Source organism: Jaculus jaculus, chromosome 11 (assembly GCF_020740685.1).
Source record: "Jaculus jaculus isolate mJacJac1 chromosome 11, mJacJac1.mat.Y.cur, whole genome shotgun sequence".
Lineage (NCBI taxonomy): Eukaryota > Metazoa > Chordata > Mammalia > Rodentia > Dipodidae > Jaculus > Jaculus jaculus.
Window position 1 is genome coordinate 111,838,791 of NC_059112.1, and position 21,209 is coordinate 111,859,999.

The window sequence follows — 21,209 nt, forward strand, 5'->3', positions numbered from 1 at the left end:
GCCTGGCCGCTGGGCCACCTTGGTTAGTGGAGGAAGGCTGGCTGACCTCACCCAACACCCTTTGTCACAGCCTACCTCCTGAGCCCATCTTCTCCTCTAGCCTTCTGGGAGCCCAGATGTCTTGGGAGGAGGCAGAAACAATGGCAAGGATGGGCCCTTGTTGGGCTCTGTGATCTCTCTATTAGAGAATATTGCCCAGTGTTCTGGTGAAGGACATCTGGGCTGGTCTGCTTCCTGGCTTTCTGAATAAAGATGCTGAGAGCATTTGAACTCAGAGTTTTTTCTTTGAGCACAAATCTCTTCTTTTAAAAATATTTTATTTATTTATTTGCAAGCAGAGAAATACTGAGAAAGAGAGAGAGAGAGAATGGGCATGCTAGGGCCTCCAGCCCCTTCAAATGAACATCAGATGTATGTGCCGCTTTATATATCTGGCTTTACATAGGTACTGGGGACTTGAACCTGGGTCAGTAGGCTTTGCGGGCAAACACCTTCACCTCTGAGCCCTCTCTCCAGCCCAAATCTCTTCTTTTTTACATTCTTTTTTCTTTCTCTCTGTGTGTATGCATGTATCACAGGCATACACGTGTTCACATGTGTGTGACACGTGTGTGTGCATGCGTGTGTGTGCATTTGTGAAGAGGCCAGAAGTTGGGTCTCTCAATCACTCTCCATCTTACTATTTTTTCAAAAATTTTTTATATATATAGCAGGTTATACTCTTTTATGCCCTCTCCCCTGCTCCCATCACCCTGGGGCCTCCTCAGCGGGGTTGTGGTAATCACTATGGGATCATGAAGGCCTCAGTCAGTCCCTATGGAGTAGAGGGGGACTGAGCCTCAGAGTATTCCTACCCACTCTATGGCTCTCACAATGTTTTCACCCCCTCTTCTGCAAAGTTCCCCGAGCCACAGCAGGCCTGTTGGCAGTCTAGTGTTGAGTTCTCTGTAGCCTCTGGATTTCTCCGTCGATAGTTTTTTTTTTTTTTTTTGAGGTAGGGTCTCACTTTAGCCCAAACTGACCTGGAATTCATGATGTATTCTCAGGCTGGCCTTGAACTCATGGCGATCCTCCTACCTCTGCCTCCTGAGTGCTGGGATTAAAGGCATGTGCTACTACGTCTGGCTCCCTTTGATAGGTTTTGATTGATCACCATGTGTTGCAGTCAACTTTGCATTGTTGGCAGAAATCACCCTACCAAGAATAGCTCGTGGGAGGAAAGGGTTTATTTTAACTTACAGACTGGAGGGGAAACTCCCATGATGGCAGGGGAAAATGACGGTGTGAGTGGAGGGTGGATATCATCCCTTGGTCAACATAAGGAGAGTATGCCAAACAATGGCAAGGGGAAGCTGGCTATAATACCCATAATCCCACCCCTAACAATACACTGCCTCCAGGAGTCTCCAATTCCTAAATTGCCACCAGCTGGGAGGCCCTAGTATTCAGAACACATAAGTTTATAGGGGATACCTGAATGAAAGCACCACACATGCCTGTCACCATCACCCTGGAGCTGGCTGTTAGGCTAGCAGCAAGAACAGTAGTCATGTTACCACTTCCTCTGCAATTTCTTCTGGGCCCTGGCAGATGTGGTAGAGGTGGTATGTCTCATGGTAGGCAGTAGGCTAACTTCTCATTTTGAAAATATTTTATGTATTGGTTATTTGAGAGAGTGAGAGGGCAAGATTGGGTGCACCAGAGCCTCTTGCCACTGCAAATGAACTCCAGATGCATGTGCTACCCTGTGCACCTGGCTTTACATGGGTACTGGGGAATTGAACCCTGGTCCTTGGGCTTTACAGGTGAGTACCTTAACTACCAAGTCATTTCTCCAGCCCCTGTTTTCCTGTCTTATTGATGGACCTTGGTACGCCTCTGTTTTCTCTGTCATCTGTAAAATAAAGAAGATTTGCCAACCAAGAGTGAGAGCAGCTTGGGTTAGGGAATATGCACAGTTATTTGAGAGGTTTGGCAATGAAGTGTTTTGGCAATGGCCTGCATTGTTTTGGGGACCTCAAGGGTCTCCCTGGCCAACAGCTCACTGTGGGGGGGGGGCAACCTAATTCTGGGTCTGGAATTTACCAGTCTGAGACCATATCTACCTTATTTTTATGACCCCAGGTCTTCCACTGAGCTTGGGAACTCCTCACTTGGTTAGACTAGGTAGTCAGCAAGCTGCAGGGACCCTCCAGTCTCTGCTTCCCAGCACTGAGATTATGGGCACACACCATCATGCTTGACATTTTTTTTTTTTTTTTTGAGGTAGGGTCTGGAATTCACTATGGAGTCTCAGGGTGGCCTCGAACTCACAGCGATTGTCCTGCCTCTGCCTCCCGAGTGTTGGGATTAAAGGCGTGCGCCACCATGCCCAGCACCATGCTTGACATTTTTATTTTTTTTATTTTTATTTTTTTATTTTATTTTTTTTTAATTTTTTATTTATTTATTTGAGAGCGACAGACACAGAGAGAAAGACAGATGGAGGGAGAGAGAGAGAATAGGCGCGCCAGGGCTTCCAGCCTCTGCAAACGAACTCCAGACGCGTGCGCCCCCTTGTGCATCTGGCTAACGTGGGACCTGGGGAACCGAGCCTCGAACCGGGGTTCTTAAGCTTCACAGGCAAGCGCTTAACCGCTAAGCCATCTCTCCAGCCCGACATTTTTATTTTTTAAATAGGAAACCATAAATTAAAAAAATAATTTTTTTCTTTATTTATTTGAGAGAGAGAAATAAGCAGGGGGAGAGAGAGAGAATGGGCACTCCAGGTTCTCCAGCTGCTGCAAACGAACTCCAGATGTGTGCACTCTCTTGTGCATCTGGCTTGCGCGGGTCTGGAGAGTCCGACCTGGGTCCTTTGGCTTTGTAGGCAAGCGCCTTAACTGCTAAGCCATCTCTCCAGCCCCATGCCTGGCATTTTTATGTGGGTTCTAGGATCCAAACTTGGGTCTTCATGCATGTGCAGAAAGCACTTTATGCACTGAGCCAGCCCCCCGCTGTCCCCAGTCCACAAAGCTCCTTTCTCTGGGAGAAACACTCACTAGGACTATGTCAGTGGTTTGCGAGGTGAGAAAACGGAGGCCTTAACTCACTACAGGGAGACGCCAGTGGGCAGCAGCTCTATACCCCGTTGTGCTTTGGTCTTTGTCCCCATCTCCAAGGCTTCCTGGATGGTTACTGGCCTGTTGCCTGTCACCATTGTCTTGCCAAGCACCTAACATCCCACTACTTCCTGTAGGACAGATGTGGCCATGCTGCAGAGTCACCAAGGGGGGACAGGCCTAGATGAGCTGATAAGGAGACTCTGACTGGCATTGTCATCACCAGGTGGCTCCTGGAGTGTCACTACCCTTCTTCCACTGGTTTATTCTGTTCCAGAATCTTGCCAACTTAGGTCCCTAGATAAGTGGCTAAGGTTCCTGGCATGGCCTGAGGTCTTGTCTTAAACTTCCTTCCAGCGCCAGCCATCTAACACTAGGGTGATGAGCAAAGCCGCCAGCAACATGGCCTGCTTGCCTCCCTCATAGATGGCTCCGGCCTTGGGTGCCCCATGTGGGAGCTAACAGCCCTGAACTTAGTGAAGACTAACCCTCTGGAACTTTCCATACCAGACTCCAGCCTGAGGGACAGTGGCCATGAGTGGTTGCTTATATACGAATTCATCCAAAGGATTTTTTTTTTTTTTTGAGGTAGGGTCTAGCTTGAGTCCAGGCTGACCTAGAATTCACTATGTAGTCTCAGGGTGGCCTCGAACTCACAGTGATCCTTCTACTTCTGCCTCCCGACTGCTGGGATTAAAGGTGTGGGCCACCATGCCTGGCCCAAAGGTTGTCTTTTTTTTTTTCTTTTTTGGTTTTTCGAGATAGGGTCTCACTGTAGCCCAGGCTGACCTAGAATTCACATGTTATCTCAGGGTGGCCTCCAACTCACTGCTATCCTCCTTTCTCTTGTTTTCAGATTTTTTTCTTTTTTTTTTAAGGTAGAGTCTCACTCTAGCGCAGGCTGATCTGGAACTCACTCTATAGTGCCAGCCTTGAATTCACAGCCATCCTTCTATCTCTGCCTCCCATGTGCTGGGATTAAAGTCACACCAGGCTCTAAAGGTTCTGTTGTTTGTTTTGAGACAGCAAGATCTCATTTTGCAGCCCTTGCTGGCCTGGAACTTGCTACGTAAATGGGGCTGGTGTCCAATTGGCAGCAATACTCCTGCCTCTGCATTGCATGTGCTGGGATTGTAGGTGTGAACCTCCATGTCCAGCTTCCAAAATTAAACAAAACTAAAACAGGAGGGCTGAAGAGATGGCTTAGCAGTTAAGGTGTTTGCCTGTGAAGCCTAAGGACCCAAGTTCCATTCTCCAGAACCCATGTAAACCAGATGTACAAGGTGGCACACTTGGCTGGAGTTTGTTTGTAGTATGTAGAGGCCCTGGTGCTCCCATTCTCTCTCTCTCTGCCTCTTTCATAAATAAATAAATACATAAATAAGTAAATATTAAAAAATATTTCTGTGGTCTGGGGAGATGGCTCAGTGGCTAAACTACCTGCCATGTAACTTTGAGTACCCAACTTTGGATCCTCAGACCCCACATAAAAGGTGGAAGCCATGGCAGGTTTCTGTAATCCCAGGATGCTACAGTAAAAGAATAACCAGAGACAGAAAAGTTTCCTGGAAGCTTGAGAACAGAACCATGAGACCCTGACTCAAAACTAGGTGTAAGGAGAGGAACAACCTGAAAGTTGCCCTCTTGCCTTCACATACATGCCATGGCATGAGCGTGCTCATTTGCAAACACACTGACACATATACACATAAAATAAATAAAAATAGGGCTGAAGAGATGGCTTAGCGGTTAAGTGTTTGCCTGTGAAGTCTAAGGACCCCGACTCGATTCCCCAGGACCCACGTTAGCCAGATGTACAAGGGGGCGCATGCATCTGGAGTTCATTTGCGTGGCCAGAGGCCCTGGCGTGCCCATTCTCTCTCTCTCTATCTGTCTCTCTGCCTCTTTCTCTCTGTTGCTCTCAAATAAATAAATAATTTAAAAAATAAATAAAAATACTTTGTGCACATGTGAATGAGGGTGTGCACATGCCATAGTGACGTGCGGAGCTCAGAGGACAACATTGGAGCAGATCCTTCCCTTATACCTTGTCTCTTGTTCACTGCTGTGGATGCCTGGCTGGCTGGCCCATGGGTTTCTGGGGGTTGGGTTTCCACCTGTCATCTCGCCAGATGTGCCCTGGGGTTACAGCCTTATGTACCTTCGCAGTGTTCCTGAGACCCAAACACAAGTGTGACAAAGCAAGTACTTTAAGCTTATGGCCACCTCCCCAACAGCCACAGTCAGCCGTTTGAAGAAAACTCTGCCACGTAGGGAGCTATTTTAATTTCTGAGTGCTCAATTTCCTAATCTTCAAAATGATGGAGTTGGTCTAGATCCGTGATCTAGAGCATTAAAACAATTTTTTTTTTGCTTTTTTTTTAAGCTTTTTATTTATTTATTTATTTATTTGAGAGCGACAGACACAGAGAGAAAGACAGATAGAGGGAGAGAGAGAGAGAATGGGCGCGCCGGGCTTCCAGCCTCTGCAAACGAACTCCAGACGCGTGCGCCCCCTTGTGCATCTGGCTAACGTGGGACCTGGGGAATCGAGCCTCGAACCGGGGTCTTTAGGCTTCACAGGCAAGCGCTTAACCGCTAAGCCATCTCTCCAGCCCTAAAACAATTTTTATTATTCGTGTGTGTGTATGGACATGCAGGGTGTCTTGCTGCTGCAAGTGAATACCAGGCACTTGTGCCACTATAAAAAAAATTTTATTTATGAGAGAGAGAGGGGGAGATCATGGGTGCACCAAGACCTCTTGCTGCTGCAAATAATCTTCAGATGCATGTACCACTTTGTGCATTTGGCTTTATGTAGGCACTGGGAAAACCAACCCTGGTTGGTAGGCTTTGAAAGTAAGTATCTTTAACCACTAAGCAATCTCTCCAGCCTTATTATTTATTTATTTATTTATTTATTTTGGCTTTGTGAGTGTGTGTGGTTTTTCAAGGTAAGGTTTTGCTGTAGCCCAGGCTGACCTGGAATTCACTATGTAGTCTCAGGGTGGCCTTGAACTCATAGCAATCCACCTACCTCTGCCTTCTGAATGCTGGGATTAAAGGCATTCACTGCCTCGCAAACTGATACTATGGGCATGACAGGGCCTCTTGTTGCTGCAAATGAATTCCAGATGCATGTGCCACTTTGTGCATCTGGCTTTCCATGAGTACTGGGTAACTGAACATGGGCTGGCAGGCTTTGCAAGCAAGTGCCTTTAACCACTGACCATCTCTCCAGCCTATTTTAATTTAATTTAATTTAATTAATTTATTTATTTGCAAGCAGAGTAATACAGGGAAGCAGAGCAAAAGAATGTGGACAGGCCAGGGTCTCCAGCCACTGCAAATGAACTACAGATGCATGTGTCCCCTTGTGCATCTGGCTTATGTGGGTCCTGGGGAGTTAAACCTGGGTTCTTTGGCTTTGCAGGCAAATGCCTTAACTGCTAAGCCGTCTCTCCAGCCCCATCTAAGCAGTTTCTTTGAAGCCTCCTGCTCTGTAAGTAAGCCCCCAACTGAAGCTGAGGGAGGAGCATCCGCAGGTGTAATCTCAATATAAATATGCCCCACATTGAAGTGCTGCTTTGGGTCTCACACTCCTGGACAGGAACAAGGAGCTTCTGGAAACGGCCACCGAAAAGTCCTCATTCAGGGTGGGATGAAATTTCGTGATGGTGCAGATGCTGTGGGGTCCCCCTGCTCTGTAAGCAAGCCCTCACCCTGCAGCTGAGGGAGGAGTGTCCAAGGAGTAATGTTGACACAGGGAGCCCCACATTCCTGTAAATAACCCTTCTCTATGCTCTGTAAGCAACCCCAATGCTTCACTAAACTGGTATTGGCATAATCGTACTTTGGTCTGCCATCTGAGCTGAGCCCTATTTGGGGAGAAGACATATGTCCGTGTCTCCCCAGGGGAAACGTTTTCTGTGACCAGCATAGACTTTTTACCCCCTTTGCCTGATCCCACAAGAAGAGACTGAGAAAGGAGCGGTCCCAAGGCACTGAAGATGAACCCAGTGCGTCATTGTGACGAGACCGGCTTCTTTGAGGAAGGGCTATAAGGACAGCAGTGGTCAGGAGTGCCCAGCCTCCTCTGCTCTTTCAGCTTGCCTTGTGCTCATGGGCACGCTCTACCCTGTTCCTCAGGCTAACGTTCCACGCCCCCCCGCCCAGCCTCAGCCTGAGCATCCATGAAGGTGTCCTCACATGCTGGGCAGGGTATCCTAATGTGACGCTTGCCCTCCACAGCCAGCAGCATCCTGTCCTCTGTCCTTTCAACCTGAAGTCACCAGGAGTCAGCCAGTGATACACGTTTCAGAATAGATCAATCTGTAGCTGTTCGAGATTTCTCCCGGGATCTCCCAGAAACATGCACAGAGAACTTTCTCAGGTCTTGCAAAAGCATTACGACCAGCCTCAGGGCTGGTTTATCACTAACTCAACGTTTCCCTTGTACACAGGTTGGGATACATTTGGGGACATTGGAGAAATTTGGTTATAGCTCTGTGTTGGGTTCCAGCATCCTTAGGCCTCTGTCCCTTTTCTTCTGAGATGCTGGTACTCTGGGTTTAGACCCTTAACCCAACCCTTACCCAATGTCCCCTCTTACAACACCAGCTCTGGGCAGCCACATCCTTCACTTAACAGCTTCCTTGAGCCTAGACACCTGGACACATCCTCTCATTGGTTAGTCTGTGGCCCCATGGCTAACGACTCTTCTACCCATTCCTATGAAGCCTTTCGTTTTCTCTCTGATCCTATCGCTGACACACTCACGGTTGCCTGGTCTCACCCCTATCAGGGCAGCCAGGTCTTCTTGCCTCTAGCAAGGACCACCAGTGAGGTGCCTCAAGTGTGATCCTGCCCAGATAAGAAAAACAAGATCCCATGATGGTCACAGGCAGCAGGATGCAATTTCCCTCTAGTGGGCCTTTGGGTCACTCTCCAAGGCTTTCCTGGAGGACATGAAGGTCATGGCCTTGACCTCATCTCTTGGGCAACTGTCAGCTTGGCACCTTTTATCCAACAGGACCCATTCCTTCCTCCTGTGCTCTTCCATCTGGATGGGCTGTGGGTATAGGTTTGGGGGCCATCTCATAGCCTGACTCCCCGCAGGCTGAGGCTCTCACCCCACAGTTGCTACATCATGGTGCAGGGGCTGCCAAGTGCTCTGAGGGACTTTCCTGGAGCAAAGATCCGTGCCTCGGGCTTAGCTTGTGCTGTCCTGTAGTATGCTGTGTGTAGGTGCCCTGCTCAGGCCCTCAGGATGTGCCCTTCCACTGCACGGGACCAGACCAGGTGCACCTCTCCCCGGCCGTCTCCTCCTTCTCCGGGCAAGGCCAGCCTGGCGTTATTCAGACCACTGTCATACTGGCACTACTGCTACCCTGGAGGCCACTTTGCCTTTGGAGTTTGAGGACATTAAGCTCCAAGCAGGGGCATGGAATCCTTCTTTAGGCCACCTTGAGAAGAGAACAGGAAGATATTTATGACAGTGGAAGGGGACAGGCCCTGAAGGATGGTGCCCTGGTGACTGCAGAGTAGGCTGGCCTGGCTCCCTGGCCTTATTCTGTTCTGAAGGTTGGAGGGGGGCTGGAGAGATGGCTCAGTGCTCAAGGTACTTGCGTGCAAAGCCCAAGAACCCAAGTTCAACCCCCCGGTGCCCATGTAAAGCCCGATACACCAGGGGGTGCATGTGTCTGGAGTTCATTTGCGGGAGCTAGAGGTCTTGAGGCACCCATTCTGTCTTTCTCTCTCCCTCTGCCTCTTTCTCTCTATCACATAAATAAAATAAAGTAAACCTAAAAAAAAAAAAAGAAAGGCTGGAGGGCATGTTGATACATGCCCTAGGGGCTTAAGGGGGTAGTAAGGAATTGCCATTGGGGCTTGGTACCTTCCCTTATGATGCTGTAGAAGAGAGAACTGTCCACGTTGGCCACAAACTGGGAAAGGGCTTGGTTGTGGCTCCAGGGAGCATCTTAAGCTCAGATTTGGAGAGGGAAATCATTAGACTTAGTCACTGTAGCCAGGTATGCTGGCCAGCTCAGCCTTCTCCGGATGCTGCGAGGCCATGTCGTTAGCTTTGCTGACGGGCATTCCATGGCAGTGAGGTTCTGGGCCACACTGGACAGTTTCCCCGAGGTGTACTAGGGATGAGGTACTGCATGCTGCAGGCCCAGCACTGGGACCTCGGCAGAATCTTGCCCGTGACGTTGATTTCCAGTGTGGGGGAGCCATTCTATCTGAGTCTGAATGTCACCTGGACAGCTGAAGAGAAAGCGTTAAGGAAGGGCTGGCAGTTCTTTGTACCTCTGTGGGGGCCAGAAGCTGTGGAGCGTCAGCCAGGTCATGGTCCACCAGGACTATGTGCATGGTGTCCTGAGTTCAGATGTGGCACTGTTCGGGCTGGAGGAACCCATGTAACCCACCACTAACGCCAAACCTGTGAAGCTGCCCCCGTGTCTCTTGAGGTTACCTTGAGGGACCAGTGCTGGGTGACTGACTGGGGTTCCGTTAGCATATGGGGTACATACTGGGAAAAGATTACGGGTGGTGGGACTTAAATAAGCAGTTGAAAGACTTGAGGTAATAAGATCCTGGTAGCAGGTTCAGAGACGAGACAGAGCCACTGAGGAATATGTCCCTCCACCCCCCTGCATCTTCCCAGACACCCTAGATTTCCGTCAAAACCCGAGTCACTGAGGTTCATGGCATGGCTGAGCCCAGACTTTCCGGGGAGGGGGGGGAAATATGGTTTCTTGCTTTTTTCCAAAGGGAAAATAAAGCAGCATTTGGTGAAATAAAGACCACATGCTCCCCTCTCTGTGGTCCTTGCAACTACAGGCACATAGAACCCACCTCAAGTGTTCTAGGAGCTAGGTTACATGGGTCCTGCAGGCTAGAGTCCCCATACACACCCTGTTGAAGAGGGAAGCTGAGGATCAGAGGCAGGGATGATCCTGGGCAGTGATGGAGCCCCCCTCACACCCCTGGAATGAGCGGTAGGATCACGTACAGGTGAGGTCCGTGTACCACCAACTCCCCCTTCTTCTTCCCCAGCATCGTTGCCTCCACCCTACCACCTGCAGCAGGTGCAGGTGCAGGTGGTGGACGATGCCCTCTGCGAGCAGCTGTACCCCAATGCCACTAGGCACTACTACCAGGGCCGCGGGTTTATCCAGGATGGCAGGCTGTGTGCTGGCTGCAAGGGCCGTGGCTCCTGCTGTCGAAGTCCTGCTCACCTCCCCACTATCCTCTTCCCGCTGCTGCTTCAGACCCAGCAGTCATCGATATGGTTTCCTCCCCAGGGGGACTCAGCTGCCCCCAGGTCTGCAGGGTGTGGGGCTCCTGGAGCCTGGTGGGAGTGGTCAGCTGGGGCCTTGGCTGTGCCCTGTGGAACATCCCTGGGGTCTATGCACGTGTGCAGACCTGTGTGCCCTGGATCACACACGGCAGACACAGAAGTTCTCCTGAGCCCAGGCAACAGCATTGAGCTGGGCCATAGGGGACAGGTGGCTGACCGTGCTGGTGCCCTCTGCCCCACTTCCTGAACTGTCCTTTCCTCTAGCCTTCTGGAAGTCCAGGTGTCCCTGACCACTGAGGGAGGTTGTGATGATGCAGGGCACACAGCTCTTGAGGCATCCGGGTCATTTCTGCTTCTTGGATCTACTTAATAAAGATGTTGTTCACATTCACTTTCATTTTTTAAAAATATTGTACGTGTGTGTGTGTGTGTGTGTGTGTGTGTGTGTGTGCGTGTGTGTTTATGGCTGTGCATGTGGCATGGTGCTCTTGTGGAGGTCTGAGGACAACCTCTGGGTGTTTGTCCTGTAGTTTCTCTTTATTTGAGATAGGGTATCCCAGGCTTTTTTTTTTTTTTTTTTTTTTTAATGATTAATTTATCTAGCCAGACAAGCTTCTGGATTCTCCTGGCTATCTCCTATTGCTGTAGGAACGCATGTGGGGAATCACAGACACACGCACCATTTTTTTTTTTTTTTTTTTTGGTCTGGCTTTACCTGGGTGCTTGGGAATTGAACTTAGGATGGCAATTTTGCAAGCAGGTGCATTTAACTGCTGAATCATCTCTCCAGGCCCGACGTTCGGGTTTTTGTGTGAGTTTAAATCTCCTTCCTGTGGGAGCAACTTCCACGGCAACTGTTACCCCCTAATGGAGGAACTTTGGGCTGTGCTCGCTGGTGTTATTCAGGCTGGGTAGGTCCACACACTGCTCCGTGTCCTTGTCCTGGATCCCAAGGCCACGCAGACCATTGTTAGATTGAAGTGTTGTCCCTCAAGACCCTAGCATCCTCACAAGTATCCCTGGAGCCCAGATTGGCCACACTGTGCTGCAGCGAGTTAGGGGTGACAGAGCCAGAGGCAGAGACTCAGCACAAGAGACTCTGGCCTTTGCCAGCCTCACACAGGGCCAGCAATGTCTTGAGGGCCAGGTGACTTTTGGATGGTCCCAATTCGTGTTTGTTTGTTTCAAGGCAGGGCCTCACATGACCTGGAACTCATGCTGTAGCCCCAAACTGGCCTCAAACTCATGGTGATCTTCCTGCTTTTAGCCTCTTGAGTGCTGGGATTAAGGGTATGCACCACCTCACCTGGCTCAGTTCTAATTTTCTTCCTTTCTTTCTCTCTCTCTCTCTCTCTCTTTCTTTCTTTCTTTTTTTTTTTTTTTTTGGTTTTTCAAGGAAGGGTCTCACTCTGGTCCAGGCTGACCTGGAATTCACTATGTAGTCTCAGGGTGGCTTTGAACTCTCAGTGATGCTCTACCTCTGCCTCCCAAGTGCTGGGATAAAAGGCGTGTGCCACCACACCTGGCTTCTTTCTTTCTGAGAGAGAGAGAGAGAGAGAGAGAATTAGCATGTCAGGACTTCCAGCTACTGCAATTGAACTCCAGAGGGTGTGCCTCCTTGTGTGCATGTGCAACCTTGGGTTTGTGTCACCTTGTACATCTGGCTTACGTGGGACCTGGAGAGTTGAACATGGGTCCTTAGGCTTTGCAGGCAAGTGCCTGAACTGCTAAGCCATCTCTCCAGCCCTCAGTTCCAGTTCTTTACCTCGTGTTTATCCTGTGCTGGGGCTCTGCAGACTTGTACACCCCAACAACGTGGGTAAGGTCACCTGTGGAGGACAAGGGCTGTGTAAGAAAAACCTATCTCATACCTCTCCTACTGGGCCCCAGAAAGTGTATGACCAACTCAGAGATCAACAGGAGAGGACAGGGATGATGGACATCTAGACTCCAGGTCCAGGACTCTGACCACAAGCAGACTCTCCCAGGAGATCTAGGCTTGGGCTTTGGGGGCATAAAGGGGACAGGAGGGACAAGGCCTTGGCCTGATTGGTGCTACACCTACATCAGGAAAGATTTACTGCAGGCTGCAAGAAGGGTAGGAGAGGCTCAAGTCAGGGCTCAGTTGAACTACTGGAGGAAGATGAGGAGAAAGAAGAGGGCCCCAGACACAGCCTGGCTGGCCTTTCTATATTTCATTGAGAGATGGACTGTGGTCATAGGAAACTGTGAATTAATTAATCCTTGAGGCCAGCTGTGGCCTCCTAATATGCCCAAATCAGCCCCCCTCCCAACAGGCTCCAGTTCTCCGTCAAAGCCCCACCCTAAGGGTCTTGCTGATTTCCTCTGCCCCGCACTTCGGGGACCTCTGTGTAACAGCGAGCGTGAGGGGCCAAGGGCAGAGTCTGAGTCCGCTCTGATCAACTCTGTCTTTTCCATGTGTGGTCAGAGGATCAAAAGGAGAGTTTGTGGGGCCACCGGCTAAAGGCAAAGAGCTGGACCAGAAACGCTTGGAAAATCTTCCTGTCGTTCATGGAAACCGCCGCCAGGTGACGCTGCAGGAGAGGGCCCTGCGTGAGGCCCGGGTGTACCCCGCAACTGTGCAAGGTGCCGGCTCTCAATGTGGACACCCAGCTCCTCCCGGTGAAGGACCAGCTACGCAATTTGCTGTGTTCAATAGGCAAAAATAGTTTCTTTAAAAATATTTTATTTTATTTATTTGAGAGAGAGGCAGAGGGAGGGAGGGAGAGAGAAAGATAGAGAGAGATTAAGAATGGGCACACCAGGGCCTCCAACCACTGTAAACGAACCCCAGATGCGTGCGTCCCCTTGTGCATCTGGCTCACGTGGGTCCTGGAGAGTGGAACCGAGATCCTTTGGCTTTGCAGGCAAACACCTTAACCGCTAAACCATTTCTCCAGCCCCCTTTTATTTAACTATCTTCGGAGGGTCGCTTTGACTCTATTTTGCAGGAGGGAGTCTGGCTATATGGCCAAGGCTGTCTTGGAACTGGAGGTCCTGCCTCAATCTCCTGAGTGGGATCATGGGCATGTGCCACCATGCCAGGCTCTCGGGGCGGGGGGTGTCACTCTTTTCATTGGCTTTTATTTGGTGTTTTAATTCCCACCTACCCTAGACCTGGGATGCAGGCGAAGTGAGGATGGACGTTCTCAGCCTCCGCTCGGATCGTGGGGGGTCTGGCAGGGAACGCACAAGGCAGCGGGGGGCAGCCGGGGCTTGGGAACCCGGGGCCGTTTGGACACGGCCTAGGAGCGACCATTGGCAGATGCTCCCGCGAGGCGCTAAGGACGCCTGGGTCCCCAGGCCGAGGCCCCGCAGCACAGCGCAAGGCCCGCCCACCCTCCTGCGGCTGCTACGACGCAGCGCGCACTTGGCCGCTTCTGATTGGCTAGCAGTCTGTAAGAGGAAGCCCCGATTGGCTGCAGACCTCACCGGTTCCAGCTGCAAAGTCACGGTGGTTGGGTGCGGGAGAACTGTGAAGGGACCTGGGCAGGTGAGGCGTGGGGCGCGGGCCAGCGCCTCCTCCTCCTCCCCCTTAGGCGATGTTAAAATGGATGCAAAGCTTCGCACATCGCTACCAAGGCGCTGGCTGCGATTGCATCCTGTCCTAAGTGGGTGCGATTGGGATTCTGGCCAGCTCTTTGTATTGGCCCTCTCGGCGGCTTCGGGAGTTCTAGGGGTGTGTGTAGAGTATCTTACCTTTTTTTTTTTTTTTTGATATTTTTGTTTTGAGACTTCTTTACTTCCTCCTACCATCCCACACCTGTTAGGCAAATTACCACCCAGCCACATCTCTAGCCTCTTCTTTTTTGGTGTGTGTGTGTGTGTGTGTGTGTGTGGTAATATGTGTGTAAGTGCCAGGTGCCTGTGTGCCACTGTGCATGTGTGGAGGTCAGAGTACAAATTCGAGTGTCAGCCCTCGCCCTCCACTTTGTGGCAGGCAGCCATTGTGGTTGTGGTTGCCAGGCCTGTGGTCTTGGGGTGGTGGGGTTCTCTTGTCTCTTCCATTTGCTGTGGTTGTTGGGGTTACAGATGCCTGCTGTATAGCACCTGGTTTTACATGGGTTTTGAACTCAGGTACTCATGCTTGCAAAACAAGCGTTTTTATCCACTGAATATCTCCCCAACCTCCTAACCCTGTCTGGCTTTTTGTTTTGAAAAGGTCTTATTAAGTTACTCAGGCTGGCCCAGCATGGTGGCGCACGCCTTTAATTCCAGCACTGGGGAGGCAGAGGTGGGAGGATCGCGGTGAGTTCAAGGCCATACATAGTGAATTCCAGGTCAGCCTGGGCTAGAGTGAAACCCTACCTTGGAAAACACACACACACACACACACACACACACACACACACACACACACACAAACAAAACAAAAGACCCCACATTACTCAGGCTGGCTTTGAACTGGCAATGTAGCCCAGGGATCCTTGAACTTGTAATCCTTTTGCTCCAGCCTTGTGAGTAGCTGAGGTTACCAGTCTGTGCCTCCACGCGTGGCTCTCCCGCCTACCGCTTCTGAGCTCTTGCACAGAATGAAAGCGTCCTGAGTCTTCTGTTAGGATGCTGTCTGTCCATGGAAGGGGTTAATGGGTTTGCAGGATTCGCCAATTCAAGCCCACATTGATGGATGGCTGGGCTGCTCCCAGCTGTGGCTTTTAGGAGTAACACTGCTATAAACATTTTGTGTGAGCATGTTTTCACTTCTCTTGGAGAAGCACCGAGTGTGATTGTGAAAACATATGGAATGTTTAAATGGATGCAAATCTTGCAGAACATTACCGAAGGTGTCCAGGATTGCATCCTGTCAGCCGTGGGTGGATTTGGGGTTCTTGCCAGCTCTTGTTATCAGCCTTCTCTATGGCTTCAGAAATCCTTGGGGGGGGGGGCTGTGCCCAGAGTATCTCACTTTTTGTTTGTTTTTGTTTTAAGGCAGAATCCCACACTGGAGCCCAACCGAGCCTGGACCTTACAGGAATCCTCCCGTCTTAGTCTCCTGAGTGATGGAATTATAGGCTTAAGCCACCATCCCAGCTCATGCCGTGTTTTTAATTTGCGTTTTCATCATTGCTAGCACATGCTTGTATTTTCTATCTGTATATCTTCTTTGGTGAATGTGCTAAGCTTTTACCCTGTTTTTTTCCCTTTTAGTCGCATCCTGAAATAAATTTTATAATTTTATATAGTATATGTCTTGAGTCAAACACTTTAAATATTTAAATGTCTTGCACACAACTGACTTTATGGCACATGAGATGTCAGGTGAATGGAGCAGGTGACAAAAGTGAACTGAAGCTAAAAGTCCTGAAGCATTCAGCCATTTCTCAGATCAGAAAAGTTTTTCCTTCAGGAGGTGATGGGGCACTAGAGCCATGTTGTCTGCCCCTGGCAGGGACAGGGCCATCCCCTCTAGCTGGGACCTGAGGTGGGTGGGAATGGCCTCATGCCTGCTGTATGGCTGGAGGGAGGAGAAATGCTCCACTGACAGCCACTCCTGGCCCCAATGCCTACACAGGGAGAGACTGTCACATTTGTCCAAACATGGAGGCTGTGGCCCAGGCAGCAAGTGACCAACTCAGTGTCACAGTCAGAACACAGCAGGGACAAGATAGGACCCAGTTATCATGGGATTAGTGTCCCCATCCAGGAAGCCCCTCTAGTTCCTATGGGACACCCCCCATCATCCTTGAACCTTGTCTCTGGGGGTCCTCAGGGACCCCAGCCTGAGGATCTAGGTTCAATTCCAGGACCCACGTTAGACAGATGTATGCGCCATGTTGTGCATCTGGCTTACATGGGTTCTGGGGAATCGAACCAAGATCCTTTGGCTTTTCAGGCAAGTGCCTTAATGGCTAAGCCGTCTCTCCAGGTCCCCCCTTTTAAATTGACAACTTCCATAATAGCAAACAATATCCCATGGTAATTCCCTCCCCCCACTTTCCCCTTTGAAACTCTACTTTCCATCAAATCCCCTCCCCCTCTCAATCAGTTGGCTTCTGGCTTTTTACTTGGGTAGGGCTTAAGGATTGAATTTGGGTACTTAAATTTGAGCTATGAACATTTTATCCATAGAGCTATCTCCCCAGCTCCTAACAAATACTTTTGTATTTTTTCTTTTAACTCCAGATGCATGCACCACTATGTGCATCTGGTTTATGTGGGTACTGGGGAATTGAACCTGGGTCCTTAGGCTTTGCAGGAAAGCACTTTAACCACTAAGCCATCTTTCCAGCCCAGTACTTTTGAGCACCACTGGCCAGGTGCTGGTGAGGGAGTCTAGTGCTGCATCTTTTCTGTTTTGAGACAGGGTCTCTCTGTATGTAAGCTATTCCTGCTTGGAACTCTGTATCCCAGGCTGGCCCTCATGATCCTCCTGTCTCAGCTTCAAGAGTGTTGGATTTACAGGAATATGCCGCCAGGCCTGGATGAAAGGGCACCATTTCATAGATGCTGAGGCTGCTGCCCCTGTACCTCAGTTTCTCCATATCTGAAAGAAGTTCCTCCAAGATCTCAGGGGTTCCTCTAACCATACAAGGCCAGGGATTTTGCAGCTGGGCAGTGGGGAAGTCCTAGGTTGTGCCCAATGCCTCTAATCAGTTCAGTCATCAGTCTCCGGTTAGGAAGGGCCTGCCCTGTGACTGTCCTATCTGCGGTGAAGATCATGGGGCTTGTGAAGACATGGTAGTGACATTACAGAGGGTGGTCATGGGTGTGTGGGTCACAAGAGCAGAGCCATTGCTGGCAGGCTCAGTCTGGGTCTGCATTCCCATATCGTTTCTTTAAAACAACAACAACAACAAAAACCACCTGTTTAGAACAGAGTTAGATTTCCAACAAAATTATAAAGCTGGCAGAGATACCTGTAGGGAGCTAATGCAGACGCCATTACAAGATGGCGCTGGCTTCCTGCCAGTCTTGAGGTAAACAATTCCTTATTTAGGCAGCGCCTTGGTGCCAACCTCGCTTGAGGTTGCGCATGCGCTTGATGCACCTTGTCCCGAGCCTATCCCGTGGCTCCTGTGGGCGGGTGAGCCTATGGCAACCAATCAGCAGGTGCCCCATAGTATTCTGCCCTATAAAAGCAGCTACACTCCTGCGCCCCTCGCCCCTCGCCATCAGCTTTCCTGTTAACCAAAAGACTCTCCAATAAAGTGTGATCAAGAAGGATCTTCCTTTGCTGGTCGTTCTTCTCCTGCTGGTCAGGGGGTTCGCCGCAGATACCTAAACATGCTGCACTCAATTTCCATTCTCGTTAACACTTACATTATCTTGGTTCATGTGCTGTCGATAAGTCAACATTGACTCAAGCCCATTCTTCATTTGGATTTCATTACTGTTTCCTGAATATCAGTTTTTTCTGGGTCAGGATACCCCATGACATTTAGTTGTCTTCTTACTTTTTAAAAAAGATTTTTTGGTTCATTTTTAATTATTTATTTGAGAGCAACCGAGAGAGAAAGAGACAGATAGAGAATGGGTGTGCCAGGGCCTCCAGCCACTGCAAATGAACCCCAGGTGCATGTGCTTGCTTGTGCATCTGGTTTACATGGGACTTGGGGAATTGAGCCTTGAACCGGGGTCCTTAGATTTCACAGGCAAGCACTTAACAGCTAAGCAATCTCTCCAGCCTGTGTTCTTGCTTTTGATGACCTTGGTGGCTTTCCAGATAGTTGGTCAGGGATGTCAGCTCATGTCTCTCCTTTGAAGTTTGCTAGATGTTTCTTTGTGGGCTCTGGGGAGGAAGAGGAGAGAGGGTGATGCCTTCTCCCCATGTCACATTAAAGTCCTGTTCAACTCTTTTTTTGGGGGGATGGCTTCAAGGTAATGTCTTGCTCTAGCTCAGACTAATCTGGAATTCACTATGGAGTATCAGGGTGGCCTCGAACTTCTGCCTCTGCCTCCCAAGTGCTGGGATTAAAGGCTTGTGCCACCATAGCTGGTATTTATTTATTTATTTTTGGAGGAAGGGTCTTGCTCTAGCCCAGGCTGACCTGGAATTCACTATGTAGTCTCAGGGTGGCCTTGAACTCATGGCAATCCTCCTACCTCTGCCTCTTAAATGCTGGGATTAAAGGCATGCGCCATCACACCCAACCTTTATTTATTTTTTTAAATTTTATTTATTTGCAAGCAGGGAGAGACAGAAGAGGAGAAAGAGATAGAGAATGGGTGTGCCAGGGCCTCCAGCCACTGCAAATGAACCCCAGGTGCATGTGCTTGCTTGTGCATCTGGTTTACATGGGACTTGGGGAATTGAGCCTTGAACCGGGGTCCTTAGATTTCACAGGCAAGCACTTAACAGCTAAGCAATCTCTCCAGCCTGTGTTCTTGCTTTTGATGACCTTGGTGGCTTTCCAGATAGTTGGTCAGGGATGTCAGCTCATGTCTCTCCTTTGAAGTTTGCTAGATGTTTCTTTGTGGGCTCTGGGGAGGAAGAGGAGAGAGGGTGATGCCTTCTCCCCATGTCACATTAAAGTCCTGTTCAACTCTTTTTTTGGGGGGATGGCTTCAAGGTAATGTCTTGCTCTAGCTCAGACTAATCTGGAATTCACTATGGAGTATCAGGGTGGCCTCGAACTTCTGCCTCTGCCTCCCAAGTGCTGGGATTAAAGGCTTGTGCCACCATAGCTGGTATTTATTTATTTATTTTTGGAGGAAGGGTCTTGCTCTAGCCCAGGCTGACCTGGAATTCACTATGTAGTCTCAGGGTGGCCTTGAACTCATGGCAATCCTCCTACCTCTGCCTCTTAAATGCTGGGATTAAAGGCATGCGCCATCACACCCAACCTTTATTTATTTTTTTAAATTTTATTTATTTGCAAGCAGGGAGAGACAGAAGAGGAGAAAGAGAGAGAGAATGGGTGTGCCAGGGCCTCCAGCCACTGCAAATGAACCCCAGGTGCATGTGCTTGCTTGTGCATCTGGTTTACATGGGACTTGGGGAATTGAGCCTTGAACCGGGGTCCTTAGATTTCACAGGCAAGCACTTAACAGCTAAGCAATCTCTCCAGCCTGTGTTCTTGCTTTTGATGACCTTGGTGGCTTTCCAGATAGTTGGTCAGGGATGTCAGCTCATGTCTCTCCTTTGAAGTTTGCTAGATGTTTCTTTGTGGGCTCTGGGGAGGAAGAGGAGAGAGGGTGATGCCTTCTCCCCATGTCACATTAAAGTCCTGTTCAACTCTTTTTTTGGGGGGATGGCTTCAAGGTAATGTCTTGCTCTAGCTCAGACTAATCTGGAATTCACTATGGAGTATCAGGGTGGCCTCGAACTTCTGCCTCTGCCTCCCAAGTGCTGGGATTAAAGGCTTGTGCCACCATAGCTGGTATTTATTTATTTATTTTTGGAGGAAGGGTCTTGCTCTAGCCCAGGCTGACCTGGAATTCACTATGTAGTCTCAGGGTGGCCTTGAACTCATGGCAATCCTCCTACCTCTGCCTCTTAAATGCTGGGATTAAAGGCATGCGCCATCACACCCAACCTTTATTTATTTTTTTAAATTTTATTTATTTGCAAGCAGGGAGAGACAGAAGAGGAGAAAGAGAGAGAGAATGGGTGTGTGCCAGGGCCTCTAACATTACAAACAAACTCCAGATGCATGTGCCACTTTATACATCCAGTTTTACATGGGTACTGGGGAATCAAACCCAGGTCATTAGGCTTTACAGGTTAAGTGCCTTAACCACTAAGCCATCTCTCCAGCTCTGATCTTGAACTTCTGATCTTCCTGTTTCTTCCTCCTGTGTGTTGGGGTTAAAGGCATGCACCATAATGCCTGCAATACGTGGTGTTGGAGATTGAACCCAGGCCTTTGTGCATGCCAGGTAAGCAGTGTACAACTGAGCCACACCCCAGCCCCCTTTATCAACTCTTTATCACACACTCACACTCCAAGCGGATATACTCCCTACCTTCAACTACCCCAGGGTGGAGTACTAGACAGCTGGAGACTCCTTGCAGTCAGGACCAATCCGCAACCCTACGGAGCCTCCTTACCCCGCCTCCCAACTTCTGACAGGGATCCCAGCAGAGGCTCCAGCTGTGCTTGCCCTCCACAGCATCTAGCTAACCTGGGTCTTCCTCACGTGCTGGTAATCCCTTCTATTTACACAGGTACCGATGATTTATTTCCTAACAATAACATCTGTGTCTGTGTGTGCAACCACACCTGACTCAAATCCCAGATACAGACTTTAGGAGAGTAACTGAACACTGGGGAATATTTCTGGAAATAAATGGAGAGGCAGCTCATGTGCGTGGATGGAAAGGCTGGCATGTGAAGATGGCAATCCTACCCAGTGATGACCATCCCATCCCCGTGTAGAGATGCAGCAAAACCACTCTCAGGAAGCAGTGACCTTTTCCCTTTTTCAGAAATGGAAACCCTCAAATTAACATCACATTGTGAAAAGCCCCAGTGAAAGCAAGATGGCAGAGCTGGGCGTGGTGGTACACGCCTTTAATTCCAGCGCTCGGGAGGCAGAGGTAGGAGGATCACTGTGAGTTCAAGACCACTCTGAGACTACATAGCGAATTCCAGGTTAGCCTGAGCTAGAGTGAGACCCTATCTCAAAAAACCAAACCAAACCAACAACAAAAGCAGCTCATGAATGAAATGTTTGCCTCACAAGAGTGAACAACCGAGTTGAGATCTTCAAAGCCCAAACCAAGCCTTATGCTGTGTTAGGCATCTGCAGCCCCAGCTCAGCCACAGAGAGAAGGGAGTTGCACGCAGGGTAGCTGCCCAGGAGCTCACAGGCAAATGGGGGTGAACAATGAGATCTTC

At 49.6% G+C, this 21,209-nt stretch overlaps 1 pseudogene; it reads left to right on the plus strand.

Annotated features, from left to right (window-relative positions):
• The first annotated feature begins 9,256 nt into the window (after positions 1 to 9,256).
• LOC101600599 lies at positions 9,257 to 13,820 on the plus strand (annotated as a pseudogene).
• The last annotated feature ends 7,389 nt before the right edge of the window (positions 13,821 to 21,209 follow it).